This window comes from Lolium perenne, chromosome 7 (genome assembly GCF_019359855.2).
Source record: "Lolium perenne isolate Kyuss_39 chromosome 7, Kyuss_2.0, whole genome shotgun sequence".
NCBI lineage: Eukaryota > Viridiplantae > Streptophyta > Magnoliopsida > Poales > Poaceae > Lolium > Lolium perenne.
In genome coordinates this window covers 193,478,287-193,496,748 of record NC_067250.2, presented here as the reverse complement: position 1 = coordinate 193,496,748, position 18,462 = coordinate 193,478,287, and the positions used below count along the sequence as shown (strand labels likewise).

The 18,462-nt window shown below is 42.2% G+C and overlaps 1 long non-coding RNA gene across 1 annotated transcript; it reads left to right on the top strand.

Moving 5' to 3' along the window:
• The first annotated feature begins 1,093 nt into the window (after nucleotides 1-1,093).
• Nucleotides 1,094-2,562, top strand: LOC139834119 (uncharacterized). Its single transcript, XR_011749491.1, has 3 exons — nucleotides 1,094-1,539; nucleotides 1,762-2,008; nucleotides 2,116-2,562. It is a non-coding gene; the product is annotated as an uncharacterized lncRNA (long non-coding RNA).
• The last annotated feature ends 15,900 nt before the right edge of the window (nucleotides 2,563-18,462 follow it).

Genomic DNA, 18,462 nt, shown 5'->3' with positions numbered 1-18,462 from the left:
ACACAGGGGGGAAATGTTTAGGGCATAACTGCAACCAACAAGAATGCATCACAATGTTGTGCGTGACGTTCAGAGCATGTTTCAGTTGCTAATCGACTCTACATAGCACAGAAGTATGGAGAACCGTGAAGTAATTGGAAATCGAAGTTTACAGATCCCGAACCTGAGCGATTTCTCTATTCTGTGCGACTGCGCCTCGTTTGGTCGTTCCCACACAACCTTACCAGAAAGAATCGCAAATTTGGGACTTAGCGAGACATCGGATGGGGTGAGAAGATGTGTGGAAAAACTAGCGAAAAATATGTGAGATCATAAGATCAGCTCACAAAATTCATTTGTAGAAATTGCAAGAAAAAAAAAACTGGAACTTGTGTATAACATATCTACGGGCTGTATCTACAACTCCAAAAAAAAAATCAGCTCAAAAATCCATCTACAGGTGGTAGAGAAACAAAAAAAGATAAACTCTACTGTGAATAATGTCAGCTTTAGGTGAACATGATTGCACACTATTCACATCCAAGATTTATCTTCTTTGTTCTCTAAGTGTAGGCCAATTTTTTTGAAATATTTTAACATATTTTGTCTGCTAAAAAAATTGAAAACTTGATCCCACAGATCCTATACAAAGCCGGATACTACCGAAGTTGCGCCGGTTAACCTGCATTACGCTCTCCCTATAGGCTGCAGTCGCTCTTCCGGCTCTCTTCTCCCCTGTCCAGCTCTCTTGGTATGAAAGTTGCGGATGGAAGGAACACGCTGACTTTTTTTTTTGCGCGTATATATACACTATATAAAAGATAAACCAGTCAACGCATCTCTTAGAGATTTGGGAACTGTTGATGCCTCAATTTCTCCTCTATCCCTCCAATTATTTTATGACACGTATCCTTTCTGCTTTTCATCTGGTTAATTTCTTTTTGCTGGCTTTTTTTTTCAGGGTTAAATTTGATACCGGTTACCGGTTGATACGCGCCCTTATGTGTGCCGTTCCCTGTTACTGCATGTTTTCCTTGAAAATATCAGTCAAGTGGGCCCTATTTTGACCATTTTGGACCATCCCCACGCCGCTTTGACCGATGCAGTAGAACTCACTAGACTCCCGGACGCTCCATCTCAAAATAGCTTCTCCGTGCCGTCCTAAATTCACGCCGCATTGCACGCCTCCACCGCCCTCACCTTCCTCCGATCCGCCGCTTCCGAGCTCCCCCGGCCGATCTTCTTCGTTGCCGGCGGCTGCGTGGGTACGGTCCTCACTGCCGTCGCGGCGGCTGCCAAGGAAGTCCGGCTTCCCCGCCAGCTGGTTTGCCATGCCCGCGTTCGAAGGTTAGCAGTGCGGCCGCCGTGTCCGCTCCTACTGGGGAAGGCTATTTCGTCGCTTTTCCTCGACTCGTGAAATTCGTTCGGCCTTCGCCATGGTTTCGTCCGGTAGAGGGCAGAGGATAGGCGGGGGTACTGCTGGCGTGTCTGCACGATGGGAGCCTGGGAGGAAGGCAGTGGTGATTCAAGAGCGGAGACATCAATCCCATGGTCGCTCAGGTGAGCCCGTCTCCTCTATTTCCAGCGTCACTCTGTGTCCTAAGTCCTAACTGAAGTTAGTAATTCTTTGTTAGGCATGGAGCTGACAGAACCTAGGTAGGAAGGACTAAATGTTGCATAGTATTTTCTTTTTGTTACCCTATATACGTAGCTTTGTTTTCTCACTGAATCTGTGCATGTTTGGATTTACAGCCTGAAGATGTGTATACTTTGCTACTGCAGGCATGAGCTTTGCTTTTCACTTTTTGTTCCTGGGATTTTTTCAAGTTCAACGCACCTGGTGTTAATACATTTCATAGGCCATCAGGATGGATATGTAAAACCACTACTGGGTGTTGGACAACTGGGACATCATCTCCATCGATTCATCCGCAACTGCGAAGCTATGTCGCTTCCGTCCCTGTCCCTGGCCAGTTCCACCTCGACGACTATCATTCATGGAGCTCCAGGATAATTGTATGCAATGAAGGTTAGCTCTCTTTCCTGTTGTGCCTTCTTCATCTGCTTTCGTTGGCCTATTTTCCTTCAGTTTGCTGCTTCCATTCACTAATTTATCTTGGATACTACTATCCTCAGCTGGTTTATATGTAGAACTGACCGGGTGAGCCTCAAAAGACATCAATGGTCGGCGTGCGCGTACGCAGAGCTAGCATGATAAGCACAAAGTGGCGGCCAGCAGCAGGTCGTAGACCCTTAATATTTTCTTGCTGGCCGAGCTAGCATGATAAGCACAAAGTGGCGGCCAGCAGCAGGTCGTAGACCCTTAATATTTTCTTGCTGGCCGCGTTCCCCGAATCTCCTTCTCTCTCTTTTTCACCTTTTTCTTCCTGAATTTCTCACTCTATTATGCAACTACAATTCTCATTTCCATCAGTTTATGGCTGCCGGTACTAAAACCATACAATTGCAGGCAGATTGGAAAAGCAAGGATGCACATTCCCTTGGTAAAAGATGTATCACTCCCATCAATGAAAAACCTTGGTGCGTGTTATGTCCATCTTTGAATAGAGAGATCTTATACAAGCTGGATTTCGTTGTCGTCGACCGTGAGGTTTACCCTCAAAATTTCAAACGGTTGTTTGCTCATGTTGGCTTATAAACCATATGAATTATTGGGACCAATATGTGGCCTTTCTCTTCCCAATAAATATATTTCTATCTCCATTTTTTGTAATTCAACTTCATATATGACGGCTTCTTTTTTACCATTGTAATGACATTCTTTTATACATATTTAACCCTATTCAAATTCAGCTATGACTAAATCAACGCTTATAAACTCCCATTTATTTATGCTACATATATAAACAATTGATCAGTTCATACTAGAATTTGGTTTCAGTTGATGCATCCAAAGATAATTGCTGCACACAATTAACTCCATGTATAGTTGTTTTTCATATGGAGACCTAGAGCTTAGTTTTACCAATTTGCCATTTGGATGAGATTATACATATTCTACTTTAGGAAGGGTTCTTGCGATCCGACTGTATGTCAGTATGATTATTGGTGGAATAGTGCTTGCTGATGTATCATTCAGTGCATAGTTCTCACTTCTCAGAGGAATCTATCTCGGCGCGATTATGCTTCGAGGGTTTTCAGCTGCAGTGTTGGGATTCAACTGTTATAGTAAGGTGTTTTTGTTAAGGGTGAGAGAAAGGAAGAAGCCATGGATTTATTCACTGCTATCTTCTGAATTGTGTGAACCTTCCTTAGTTTCAGCTTGGAGAAAAGGAGAAGGTATCCATATAATTTCCGTTCCACACTTTACTCATTGCATGTACCATAACGTTCTTTTCTTCTTTCAATCTCCAGCCCTATTTTCCAGATCCTTTCATTCGGGTTAGAAAATAATAATATAGTGTGAGATTTCAGAATATTGAGTAAGTAGTACTAAGTTGAGAAGATGACATATGGAAAGACTTATCTGTATTTTTCAAATGGAACTTCAGGTGTGTCGTAGCTTACAAGCGAGAAATAACATGTAGGCAGTGTTTGGTTGCACAGAATTCAACTCTGAATTTAATTGGCAATGGAAAACCAAACGAACGATTTCAATGGAATACCATAAAACCTGTTTGGATGCGCATGGTATTCGTTTGCAGAATCAAAAGACCAATGAAATTCTAAAACCTGTTCGGATGCACGTTGTGTGGAACTGAATGTTTTTTTTTTAACTTTGAACAATATAAACATTTGTAATATGAATGAAATATACACATATATATTAGAATGATATTTATTTTTCACATAATAACATATCAAAAGACCCGGGCGGCGGCGGGTGGCCCGGCGGCGGGTGGCAGCGGGCGGTGGCAGGTGGCGGCAGGCAGCGCGGGTGGCCCGGCGCCGGCGGGTGGCGGTGGGTGGCGGGCGACGGCGGTGGCGGCGGCGGGCGGTGGGGGGTGGGGGGGGGAAACGGCTGGGGGCGGTGGCAGGTGGCAGCGGGCGGCAGGTGGCGGGTGGCGGTGGGTGGCCCAGCGGCGGGCGGCGGCGACGAGCGGTGGTGGGTGGCGGCGAAGCGGCAGCGGTGGGCGGCGGCGGGCGACGGCGGGCGGTGGCGGGTGGCGGCGGTGGGTGGCCCGAGCCAATTCCGAGCCAATTCAGAGGTCTAGACCTCTAGACCTCTGAATTGGCGGGGCAGAAAATTGCACTAGCGGGGCTGGACCTTGGAATTGGCCTCCGAATTCCACGACCCAATTCCAAGCGCAACCAAACAGCCGAATTGGTCTTTTTGGACCTCAATTCCAATTCCGAGCCCCAATTCCGTGCAACCAAACACTGCCGTAGGGATTGCTAAATTATAATAACAGTACTGTTTTACCCTAAAATGAACTCAGCCTTTTGAACTCAAACTATATGGCTTCTCTGGTCATATTCTGTTTTGATTGGTTGGCTTAGTTTGCAACTTTCGACAGTTTAGGGGTGGATAAAATGACATGAAATGCCCATGTCGGCAATATATATATGTAGTAGGAAGAGGAACTAAAACCCTTAAGTCGTTTGGAAGCCAGGTTTTTATTTCATTTGTAGCATTTTGAAATGAATACATGTATTCATTTCATTTATATTGTAATTCCAGAAATGAACACTTGTTTGGTTGTCACAGGAATTGTAAATAACAGTAGAATTCAATATTGAATTTGTTTGGTTGCCACAGGAATTGTGAATGACAGGTTTCAGCCTGGAATTGTGATTACACATGGCATTATTTTGCTGGATTTCCTAAATGAAATGATGGCCCAATTCTGTGGCAACCAAACAGCCCACTTATGGAATTTTAAAATGAATTCCAGGATTCCAGGCTCAAATAATGGATACCAAACGACCTCTTAGTTACTTTGTGATTTTGTTCATCCGGTGCTTGCATTTTGTAACAATGTATGCATCCTTACGAACTGCTCTCTATTGCTATTATGTAGATAGGACCTAAGTTGTACTTTAGCTTTTAGGCTACATAAATATATAGCACAGTGCACATTGATTTAATTTGATACCCGACTGCCATATATACAAATTCTAAACACTGATTCGATGCACCACTCAGACCTTGCTATGATAACAATTTCTTCAGTATTGAAGATCACCCTTACAAGATCGAATTGGCAGGTTCTGGAAGCACAAAAATGAGCTGATTGAAATAACACTTAATGCCCGGACTAACCACCCTGGTGGATACAATCGTGTAAATCCTTGCATGTTATTTCAAGATGTCAGAAAAAGATACCAATTATGATTTATTCATCTCATGTGTTATCAACTTTCATGAAAACTTCAGAAATTAAGAGTAGTTGTAAATTCAATTCATGTGGCTCTCCATAGCGTCTCACGGGCGCGGCGTGCCGTCGCGCCTTGGCTTCCTAGTTCTTCTTATTTTCATTTCATTGGAGCATACTTTTTACAGAAATGCTAGCACGCCATGTGCTGGCCGCTTTGGGGAGTAACAGAAATTAGCCTGTTTCGCTGCCGACAGAAGAGAGGAATGCGATCAGTTTTGGGGATTTTCTTAACTAACAAATGAAAGCCACGATTAAGTTAAGGTGCTGTTTTGTCTCTTTTCTATTTGATTTTTTTCAAGATTTTAACAACTTCCTCTATCCATAAAAAGATGTCTTAGATTTGTCTAAATTTGGATGAATCTATGGGACCAGTAGAACCTCCCCCCTCCTCCCCAAACTCAGTTTGGGCTCCTAAGTCTAGTATACACTTATGTATGGATATACCGTATATTTGCCAATTGCCACCAACAACTCCACGATCTCCACCTCCACGTTTGTAGATGTCGGCCTCCGTCTAGCCGATCTCCACCTCCATGTCCTCGAGCATGAAGATAAGTGAAGGGGACGTACGGAGTAAGGAATAACGTTGAAAGCAAGAATAAAGAATTGTCGTGCTCACCTGTCTTCTCATGTAGACCTCGAGAGGGAGGCTGCCCGTGTGATCCACCATCCATCACCGCTCGATGGATCTTTGCCTCCTCGTGCTTCTTCTTGAACTCGTCGCTTGTCCAGTGATTCACCATCACCGCGTAGCATTTCATGTCGGAACTCACGTGCCAAGGAACCACCTGCAGAAAACACAAATATTAATGAAATTGGATACAAATCAACAAGTCAAAAATGCACATATGAATGGAAATACACGTATTGTTACATGCATGTACTGCCAAGGCTCCATATGCTTGTCTCGCGCTTGCGCCTTGGTAATGCGAACGTTGAGCTTCTCGGCGTACCAATTATGAACACAGCTCACACACGCCTCGTAGTGCATGTGCGTGACCATATTGGCATAGATCTTCTACAACACGACCATCCATTGCAAATGTTTACCTGGTTGCATGGCAAAGTAGCTCGTGAAAGCCATTAGTGCTACTATTGTCAATAGCATTACTAATGATGAGAAGTGAATGGAACTTACCTAGAAAATACATTGATCCGCTCATGCATGTCTCTATACTTGGTGCCCGGGTTCTTTGCATAGATGTAGTCCTCCTAGCCCCAAGCTACACTTCTGCCACCACTAGGGAGCTTCACAATCCCAGAAAAATTCCTTATGAGGAGACAGCCAAGAATGCTCGCATAGGAGCGAGGTGGCCTGATATCATTCTTATATGCAAACGTCCTGCACAATGAGAAGCAAAAAAAAACATTAGAGTATCTAAATGCAACAATGAGTAAAGCAAAATAATATTAGAATGCAACGGCAGGTAAGGTATCTCGCTCCAACGGGTTGGAGCTCAATATCACTGTGCGTGCAAGGTAGGTCGGGGAGCTTGCTGGTCCCACCCTAACGATGAATGATAGCTAGGGCATCCAACAACTCAGCGTCAGACTCAACATACTCCTTCGGCTCTACCCATTGTCTACTGTCTGCATCGTCATCAGAGGCCCTAGCCTCCTCCCCAGAGTTGTTGTTCTCCACCTCCTCAGAGGCCCTAGTCTCCTCCTCCCGCTCCTCAGCTGAGTAACAAGAAAGTCCGTGTGAAAATAATCAGAGGTCCTAGGCTCCTCCACCTCCTCCTTTGCATCCTCCTCCACTTCCGCCTCCACCTGCTTGTGGGCTGAGGGGCGACTACCTAGGCGCCTCCTCGTGTGCTGCCTCCTTGGTGGAGAACTAGCTACGGGAGGACTGTGTGGTTGTCTCGAAGTGGATCCTGAAGCGCCTCCAACAACCTTCGTCACAATATTCGCCAGTTTACTGACTTTGTGTTTGACGGTCTTTCCCGTCGGCTTTCCTTTTCCACCTCCTCCTCGTGGCATCTTTGTATCACCTGTATTGACAAAAAAGATTACTTTCATTAGTACACATGATACAAAGTGATGCAAATAGATGGATATTAATAAAGACAACAATGAGTAAATTGGGAAGATTGTAATGCAACAAATTACATACGAAATCATCCACGAGTCGATAATAGTTTATAGCAACTCTATGTAATAGTGATTCTAAAACTACCTTTTTTTTCATCATAGTACTTTGTCGTGAAGTTTGACACCTCCACCTCCTCCCCCTACGGCCAAGGAGGAGTGGTGATGACGATGGCGTCGATTTCCCGCTCACCGAAGGCTCCGGTGCTGCAGGATTTGCCCTCTCCCGGAGTAGGAGAGGACTTTCGCCTTTGTCGCTGCCTCTTTAAATCTTGGGAAAATATGGCGTAGATTTTCTGGAGATACGGAGGCATCTGTAAAAAGGAAGGGCCAAGACGACGCTCAAGGCCAAAACGGGCCTCGGTGGGGAGCGCCACCTAGTCTTATTTGGCACTCGTGGCTCCCCTCTCGTGCTTCTTTGGCCCACGGCCTTTCTCTTGATGAAAAACTGATCAGGTATTTTTCTTTTGATATTTAGGCATCCAGGAGGTCCCGAAATACGAAAAACGAGGTTTCCTGTCTCCCAGAAATTAAATACCAATAGAAGAAACTTTGTAGGAAAGTCTCATAAATTAACTAAATAGTCATAAATAATGATGGATCATGGCAAATATCATTCAAAACTAATCATATAAGTCAATATATTAATGATGTAAAATGAACGTATCAACTGAATATTTTTGTGGGCATGCTTAGGTCTGCGAACGCATTTTCCACAAACTGCTTGGTCTTATCTCTCTATTCATCTGTAAAGTCCCACTTATTGTTTCTGCCCATTTACATACAGTCGCGGTTCTTCATCCATCATTAGTGCCAAAACATACATACAATACTTTCAATCCACATTTCAAAATAATTGCATCCGGTCTTAGTTCGATGGTTTCTCACAGGTTGTACGCCCACGTATACTATGACTCTAGTAGGATCCTCGTACCACCCGAGGATGTGCAGATTGGATACTATCCATGCTCTAGCCGAATCGAGACGGAATTTCGGCAACATTTCTCCGCTGTTCTCCAGATACACGTCTGAGCGATACCCGAGAGGTTGTGCATCCAGAGAATAACGAAGAAGACGCTGCCGAAATCCTGTCTCAAAACAGACTAGAGCATGGAAAACGTACCCAATCTAGACATCCTCCTGCTGTCAAAAAAACGTGGATAATAATTAAGAGTTATGGTTATAATTATGCAATTTAATGCATATTTATTCGCGTAACCCTTTCGAATGGGTTTCGCGACCGAATTGGTTATCTTGACACTGAAATTAACCCTAAGCTCAGTAGAAGTGAGGCGAATGAATTGGTTTGCCGTGTGTTTTTTAGCACCTTTGGTGTGTTCATATTTTTGTCACGTGCTTTTCAGGATCTTTGTCATGCTGCTGTATTTTGTCGTGCTCCTTTTGCTCTACGCACGCTTTGCCGTGTTTTGCGCCACTACGGGACAAGGCAAAGCTGAGAAGCACGCCAACAACCATTTTTCCCGTAGTGAGTATAGGAGGGAGATTTGCAGTAACGCAAGAGTGGGATTTCAAGTGTTCTTGCAAAGTGTTGGTTCTTGTATAAACAACTTTTTCCCCTTCTATAAAGAATTGGTAGGCCATTAGCTTCCCCTCAAAAAATGATTTAGTACAACTTTACTAAAAGTTATACTAAACCATCCGATATTTATTATAGACTAGCACAAATATCCGTGCGTTGCTACGGTCTAATAAATTTAATGTAATTACGCGGGTAATAGTTTGGTCGCTTGCCCGCGCGTTGCTGCAGAAAAGCAATATTATTGGCTAGGTACGTGAAATTTTGAGGATTTTCCTGTTTGTGCTTGCATGTAGTGCCCCGGCCGAGCCGCTTCCCTCCACACGTTTTGATCATGTATCTGCGGCTGAAGCCAGGTAGCCCCCAGTTCTCGTTTAATTATCTCACCCCAACTTTGCGTACTCTCTAATTAGGCAACCATACATATCTCTAGCAGTCCAGGTGAGGCTGCTTGGTGATTCCCAAGTTGGCTGGCTTGCTACTCCAGCCTATTAGCAACGTATATATACCAGTGGGACAAACCGTAAAAGATCAAGGTGGGACTAAAAAGTTGTGCATATACCAGCTTTTAATTCATGCTGGCCTGAACGCAAAGGTTTTTTCTCGAAGCAGTTGTTATGAGCTTCCGGTCGTGAGGTGGCCAGCCTTCCGAACGCTCCATAATTGAACGAAATACCATCACATGTGGGCTGTGGCTGTTACTTGCCGGGCCGGGCCTTGTGCAATCACGCTCTAGATGACGTATGCAGCCTAGGCAGCGTGGAGCCAAGATGAAGGACAGAGAGGTGGCAAATCGTTTTGTAATTTAAGCGGTGGCATTCTCTGTAAATTCGACTGAAAACCAAGGATACATAAAAAACGGACGAAAATTCTGGGAAGAAACCTTACTTCCTTTATTACTAGGTACTAGTCATCAACCCCTGCATCGCACGGGCTACATATGTCCCAGAGACGGATATAGTAATATTATTTAGTTCATTTATTTGGGATGCTTTAGATGCATCAGCATAGCATCCTGTCAGGTATATTGATAATTAAATATGGCGTAGTTACGGAACAATAAATAATTTATTTCGCACGTCTAAATTAAATTATGGTTCATATTTGCTTTGGTTAATCGATGCATGCATATGTATGGATCTAGATATTCGTAGTTAGTACTTAAATGCATGTTCTAACTTTATCTTCATATTCTTGCAAATAGTGAAACATCTTAGTGAAAAATGCAGCAAATACTCTTCCTAACTACATAACTGATAAAAAGTTGGCGCAAAATGTACATTTTATGAAAATATATAATATAATATATGATTACAATACAACAAATACTCTTCACCTTATATCTGTAACTAATGAAGGAGTATATTTACTTACATCGTCCGGTGGCTGGGTACAATTGTAGAAGTCTTCGACATGCCTCAGTTTCAAATGATCTTTCCTTTTGGTAAATGGTATTCAAAAGACAAAGCCAAGTTGTATTACTACCATCTGAAACTGCAGCGAGGTTACAACACACAAAGTATTATGCCATCCCAGCTTACTTTGCCCGATAATAGAGTAGGAAGAAAATTTAGAAGCTATAAGTTCCAGAAATAAATAAATTTATATCATTTTGACCTGGACGAATCAGTGTCTTCTAACACCTGAGTAAACTCTCAAGCAATATGGTGCACCACTTCAATGGATGCGGCAAACTTTTTAATGAATAAATTGATGCAGCTTGTCGAAGGTGCCTCCTGCAATTTGTCCAGTTGCAGGACGGCTGGACATAAATATTATATAGACAGATAACCAGCTCCAGTTTGGTTTCCATATTTCAAATTAAGGACTTGTAACGAAATCATATCCATCCTACAACACAATTAACTATTTAATTATAAAGCAGGCCAAGAAGGAAGGAATGGTATTTTACTTAGCAAAAGAATTAATCTAGAAACAGTATTAGAGTATGTGCATTTTTATAGCGAAACCATGAAGCATGCCAAGCTTACCTTTACTTCTCTAAAAATCCCACACCACGTCTCCCAAGTCCTTGCATGCAACAGATTTTTGTATGTATCTGCCAAAAAAAGGTATACCAAGACAATGCATACATAAGTGGAGACTTGAGTTGTATCTACTGAAGCAATTTAGCTTGATAAACAATTAGGCCATATAATTATCGCATTTGGTAGTAGGTAAGATCATATAAACACCCAAGATCGATGAAGACTCTAATTCCAACATGCAATTGGGGCAAATAAGTAGTTAGTGTATGCACCTTTAAATATTCATATCTAGATGATGAATGGTATACATTTACTAATTTAGCGAAAACTTAATTGACTAACATTTTGACCATTAACAATCTAGGAAAATCATCGGCTGTAGGCTTGTAGATTATGAAAAGCATGACTTCATCATCACATTCTTCAAGTGGGAGGTCTAAACTGTAAATACCGGACTTAAAGACATTAATACATATTGATAGAAACTGAATATAGGAAACCCATCTGCCGCAGCGTCCACGGGTGGCTCTTTATTTGCCGCCACTGCATAGACAACGGTATAGATGTTCGCATGTAAGTAGTTGGCTATTTTTTCAAGTTACACGTGTGAGATGCTTGAGCATTCATGATTGATAAATTTTATTTCCTGCCTCCACGGTTGTACAATCTCCAATGAAACTACATATGACTCATAACACTATGTTTTATCTCATCATGCTGGTATACCTGCTGGCTGCCAGCCTATGTGCGTTAATCTATGTGATGCAATAATGCGTGGATAGACCTGAAGATCTACGGCAGATCCGTAGGAAGAACAACCGCTTTTCAGGAACAATGTTATGATTCTTTTGCTAGTAATGTCAACAGCAGCCTCGGCGGCTACTAAAAATCAGTTATGTGTACAACACTCCTTTCCTCCGACTAAAAATCCTGCTAAGGAGTATTATTGTTGCTAGATTTAATTAATTTATTTCTTTGTATTCTATAATATATATCAGACGTAAGGCGATTCGTAGAATCTTCTGATAAATTCAACGAAACAGTAAAACAATGTAGCGCATTTTATGCATAAGAACTTGCCTGCTAGTGGCGGCCGCAACAAAGTTCATCTACTCGGCAGGCTCGCCGGTGATGAGAGCCGCTCAATATACTGGCGTACGCGATTTGCTCCAGTGCGGCCGATGCTCCGCTGGTGAGCCGTCATAAGATCTTAGGCCATGAAGCGATTCTGAATTCTTGTGCAGCAGCAATCATGACTTCAATTCTGCACCTAATTATTTCCATGTGACACACGTGATTTGTTTTCAGGCCTTCTAATTGCTAGCACCTGGTGAAGTGGATTAGAGATTGCTGAGGGAAAGCTTCGGGGGAGGCCAGATTGGATTTATCCTTGGGGTCTCTCGCTAGTATGCCTGCGTGAGGGAGAGTCCTCACACAATACGAATAACCTGCGCGTGAGGGAAAATAACATGGTGACTTAATTCATCTAACGGCTGCAAATAGATTTTGGATGCATCGGACGGACAATTAGTAACTATTTCCAGGATTAACGTGAGGGCTTGATGGGAGTCTCCAATTAGTAAATATAAGATAGATATAGATTGAAAGGAGTAATCAGTAGATCGTCTATGTACCCTTAAAACTAAAAAATCCAAGAAAACGTACCAAATCTCTCCATTTTATACTTGCTATGGTTTTAGTTCGAACTACAATAATTTTTTTTACAACGGAGTGAATACAACTTGCTCAGATTGGCTCACACATATATATGCCCAGGATCCTTCGGCGCACGATCATGGTAGGAAACCTTCTTTGTCATTTTTGTTCATGAGAGTCCGTAATTCTACTGTATAAATACATCTAACTCATCGTGCGTCGAACCTGGGTAGTGCTGAATCTGATGTATAAATACATCTAACTCATATCGTGCGTCGAACCTGGGTATTGCTGAATCTGATCGGAACAGTTCCGAATTCGATGTTACTTATAACTTTTTTTAGTTACATGATGTCGGGGCACTAAGTTTATAGGTCTTTCTGAAACTTACGGGATTCCTTCAGATTGTTCATTATAAATTTATCATTTTTCACTAAGCTACATATTATTAAATTTTGGTACGAAATTTGGCACGTACATAAGTGTCATTTTCATGCAAAACATTTTATACAAATTTTAAAAATCGAGAAATAGGATTTTTACTGCGGTCAGCAGCACCGAAGTGCCGCTACCACTACAGGAATGGGAGGCTACACCAAGGGCCAGGCTATACGCCGACGGCCAAATGTCGAGGCTGTCGGCGTACGGCCTCGCCGGAGCAGCTCCCAACTCCGACCGTCGGCATAGGCAGCCCTCGGCGTCCACTTGGCCCTCGGCGTAGCACCAGGCTGGCCTCCCCTCCCATCCGTGCCGTGACGGCGCGTGCACGGGGTCAGACTAGACGCCGAGGGCCACCCTCGGCATAGATTATCCCCCTCCTATGCCGACGGCCACCATCGGCATATAATTTATTTCTTCTTTTTTCTATCAAATATTACTTTATATTGTGTTTTTATTATTTATTTATTAGTCTGAATTATGTAAAAATTGTTCTATTTTTTAAAAATTGGTAGATGACATATGTAGGTCCCACGAGTGATGCTCTTCGCTGCCGGGTCAACCGGAGCCAGTAGGCCCAACATCTACTATCGATGTACATATGTCCTAAAAAAAAGGAAAAAGTCCATTGGTAACCCTAACTCTAACCCTAACCGGAGCGTCCCTGCCCTAGGGTTTCCCAAGATACAGATCACCGGAGCGTCGGAATCGCTGAAAAACTTGCATCTATCCCTAACATATGTGTACAAGTGTGATGTAAGGTTTCGATAATCTTGCATGTACCTGGCGTTGACAATTTTCGCATATATGGGGTAGCACTTGGTAAAATCCATGATCTGTATGTGGAAACTCCTGCTACGGTTCAAACAGAGCATATTTTATGGTAAAGTATGTCCAACCTATCATTTCCATGTGCATATGTCCAAAACAAACCAAAAAAATAAAAACAATCCATTGGTAAGCCCTCGCACGGAGAAAGCTATAGGGGTAGATCTGTAGGGTCCCCGCCCTAGGGTTTTCCAAGATACAGATCACCAAAGCGTTGGAATCGTTGAAAACTTGCATATGTCCCTAACATATGTGTACAAGTGTGATGTAAGGTTTGGATAACCTTGCATGTACCCGGCGTAGACGATTTTCGCATACATGGGGTAGCACATGGCAAAATCCAGGATCTGTATGTGAAAACTCCCGCTACGGCTCAAACGGAGCCTATTTTATGGTAAAGTATGTCCAACCTATGATTTCCATGTGCATATTCCTAAACTAACAAAAGCAAATAAAAAAGTCCATTGGTAAACTGATACGTCCCCGACGTATCCATAATTTCTGTCGTTCCATGCTTGTTTTATGACAATACTTACATGTTTTGCTTGCACTTTATGATGATTTCATGCATTTTCCGGAACTAACCTATTAACGAGATGCCACAGTGCCAGTTCCTGTTTTCTGCTGTTTTTGGTTCCAGAAAGGCTGTTCGGGCAATATTCTCGGAATTGGACGAAATCAACGCCAAACCTCCTATTTTTCCCGGAAGGCTCCAGAACACCGAAGAAGAGTCGGAGAGGGGCCAGGGGGCCACCACACCACATGGCGGCGCGGGCCAGACCCAGGCCGCGCCGGCCTAGGGTGTGGCGCCCCCAGGTACCCCCCTGCGCCGCCTCTTCGCCTATAAAATCCCTTTCGACCTAAAAACGCAGTACCAATTGACGAAACTCCAGAAAGACTCCCGGGGCGCCGCCGCCATCGCGAAACTCCAATTCGGGGGACAGAATTCTGTTTCGGCACCCTGCCGGGACGGGGAATTGCCCCCGGAGCCATCTCCACCGCCGTCTTCACCGCCATCTTCACCACCATCGCTGCCTCCATGATGAGGAGGGAGTAATCCACCCCCGAGGCTGAGGGCTCCGCTGTAGCTATGTGGTTCATCTCTCTCCCATGTACCTCAATACAATAATCTCATGAGCTGCTTTACATGATTGAGATTCATATGAGTTTTGTATCACTATTCATCTATGTGCTACTCTAGTGATGTTATTAAAGTAGTTTTATTCCTCCTACACGGTGTAATGGTGACAGTGTGTGCATCCGTGTTAGTACTTGGTTTATGCTATGATCATGATCTCTTGTAGATTGCGAAGTTAACTATTGCTATGATAGTATTGATGTGATCTATTCCTCCTACATATGCATGAAGGTGACAGTGTGCATGCTATGTTAGTACTTGGTTTAGTTGTATTGATCTATCTTACACTATAAGGTTACTTAAATATGAACATTGAATTGTGGAGCTTGTTAACTCCGGCATTGAGGGTTCGTGTAATCCTACGCAATGTGTTCATCATCCAACAAGAGTGTAGAGTATGCATTTATCTATTCTGTTATGTGATCAATGTTGAGAGTGTCCACTAGTGAAAGTGTAATCCCTAGGCCTTGTTCCTAAATACTGCTATCGCTGCTTGTTTACTGTTTTACTGCGTTACTACTGCTGCAATACTACCACCATCAACTACACGCCAGCAAGCTATTTTCTGGCACCGTTGCTACTGCTCATATATATTCATACCACCTGTATTTCACTATCTCTTCGCCGAACTAGTGCACCTATTAGGTGTGTTGGGGACACAAGAGACTTCTTGCTTTGTGGTTGCAGGGTTGCATGAGAGGGATATCTTTGACCTCTTCCTCCCTGAGTTCGATAAACCTTGGGTGATCCACTTAAGGGAAACTTGCTGCTGTTCTACAAACCTCTGCTCTTGGAGGCCCAACACTGTCTACAGGAAAAGGAGGGGGCGTAGACATCAAGCTATTTTCTGGCGCCGTTGCCGGGGAGGAAAGGTAAAAGGTACTCACACTCCGGATCTCGGCTACTAAGCTATTTCCCGCCGTTGTAAGTACTCGAAGCTATTTCCTTTAGATCCTGCAATTGCAACTTTTTGTTTCTTGTTTTACACTAGTTAGGCATAATGGAAAACAACAAAAAAATTGGTGAGCTTTTTAATCTTTTTCCTGATTTAGAATTGTTTGATGCGAAAATTAAAAAACCTATGGAACCTTATTTGCATGCTAGTAGCGATGTTATTAGTATGAATGCAATTACTGCTAATGCTATGAATAAGTCTAAGCTTGGGGAAGCTAGTTTTTGTGATCTTTTTAGCTTCCCATCTTTAGGGGAGAAAATTTGTTCTGATAATGCTTTATCTCCCATATGCGATAACTCTAATGATGCTTCTGATATTTTGAATCCACCTGCTGAAAGTATTCCGTATAAAATACCTATGAAAATTATTGAACGTGTTATGGACAACCACTATAAAGGGGATGGAACTGTCCATCCTAGAGATCATTTACTGTTTTTGCACGAATTATGCGGGTTATTCAAGTGTGCAGGTATCTCTATGGATGAAGTGAAGAAGAAGCTATTCTCCGTTTCGCTGTCTGGTAAAGCGGCGCATTGGTATAAATTGTTGGAGAATAGACATTCTCTTGGTTGGGAGGAAATTGCATCTCTCTTTTATTCTAAATTTTATCCTCCTCATGAAGTGCATATTGATAGGAATTATATTTATAACTTTTATCCTCGTGATGGAGAGAGTATTTCTCAAGCGTGGGGGAGACTAAAGTCACTAATGCTCAAATGTCCCATTCATGAGCTCCCCCGTAATATTATTGTTAACAATTTTTATGCGAGGCTTTCAGGACAACACAAGGACTATCTGGACGCGTGTTCGGAGGGATCTTTCACAAGCAAGGAGGTTGAAGCTAGGTGGGATCTTCTTGATCGGATTAAGGAGAACGCTGAAGGATGGGAGAACAATGAAGGTAAAGAGTCAGGTATAAATTATGATTATGAATGCATTGAAGCTTTTATGGATACCGATAAATTTCGAAATATGAGAGCTACTTATGGTCTTGACTCTCAAGTTGCTGCAAATCTTTATAAAGCCTTTGCTTCTCATTTTGAATTGCCTAAAAAGAATTTTGATAAGTATCATGAACCTTTTAAAGAGGCTTGCATGAAGAATGAAATTGTTGTTAATTATTGCAATAAGCATGCTCAAACTCCTAAGAATGCTATTTCCTATAAGCATGTTAATTTTTGTGGAATACATAGACCTTGTGGAATTAATCAAATCAAAGATGAATATTGTATCCATCATGCTAATGAAAAAACTAGAAAGTGGCTTAGGGCTCTAGATGATCTTGGTAAAAAAGTTTGTGCCCTCTATCCTTTTATTTGTGAAGTTTGCCATGAAGTGGGTCATTTTAATTTTCAATGCTCCTCCAATGATAATTTGAACCCAATGAGTGCTGCAAATTTGTATTGTGATGGTGAAATTACTCCTAATCAGCATGATGAACTTACTTTATTTTTGGGGTGTGAAGAACTGTCGAGAAAAATCTCTTTGTTACATATGAGTGATCTTGATATTGATGATGTCCTGCATGGGTGTTTTTCTTATTGCATTGATAATAGCCATACAAATACTTACATACAAAATATTTTAGAAGATGACACCTTGCCAAAATATGATAGGACCGCTGTGTGTTTTCAAATAATTAATGAAAAGGAGGGATCCTCCCAAGTTTCTTCTATTGTTTCTGAAAGTAAATCAGGTTTTGCGGACAAGCCACCCTTCAAGCCTCTTCCTCCTAAAGAAGGGAACGAGGAGAAGGAAGAGAAGAAGAAGAAGAAGAAGAAGAAGAAGAGGGGAACGAAGAAGAAGAAGAAGAAGAAGGAGAATAAAAAGAAAGAGGTAACGGCGTATCCCCGCGTGAATGAGATAACGCTAGGTAACCGTAAGTATGCTGCTCCAAATGATTATTGTGATAATGAATCTGAATACGATGATGTTCCTATGCCCTTTACATACATTAGCGATCATGATTTGAATGAGCACACTATTTTTGATATTACAAATCTCTGGGAAACTAATTCTGAAAATGATAATAATTGCCATAGTGTCAGTGCTATCCATGCTTCCTCCCATAATGATATAGAAAGCTCTAAGCTTGGGGAAGAGGTGTTTGAAAATCCTTTTGCTACTGATCATTATGTGTTTGATACATCTCCTTCTAATAACAACGATGGTATGGTCATAGATAAACCGACTATGAAAGATAACTATTCTATTTCTTATGATGACACTGTGCCTCCGATCTTTGATGATTATTATAAAGAATGCTATGATATAGTTTATAACTACCCTTATGAAACTTGTCATAGTCATGATTGGGTTACCAAAAACGATTCCCTTAATATGCAACTTGTTTACCATGTTCAAATTCTTGATAATAATCCTGCTCCAATTACTATTAATGAAAAGAACTCTCCTTATGCCAAAATTAATGATACTTCTATGCATATGAACCATGATAAGAATGTTTTAAGTAATGGGTATATTGTGGATTTCATCAATGATGCTACTGAAAGTTA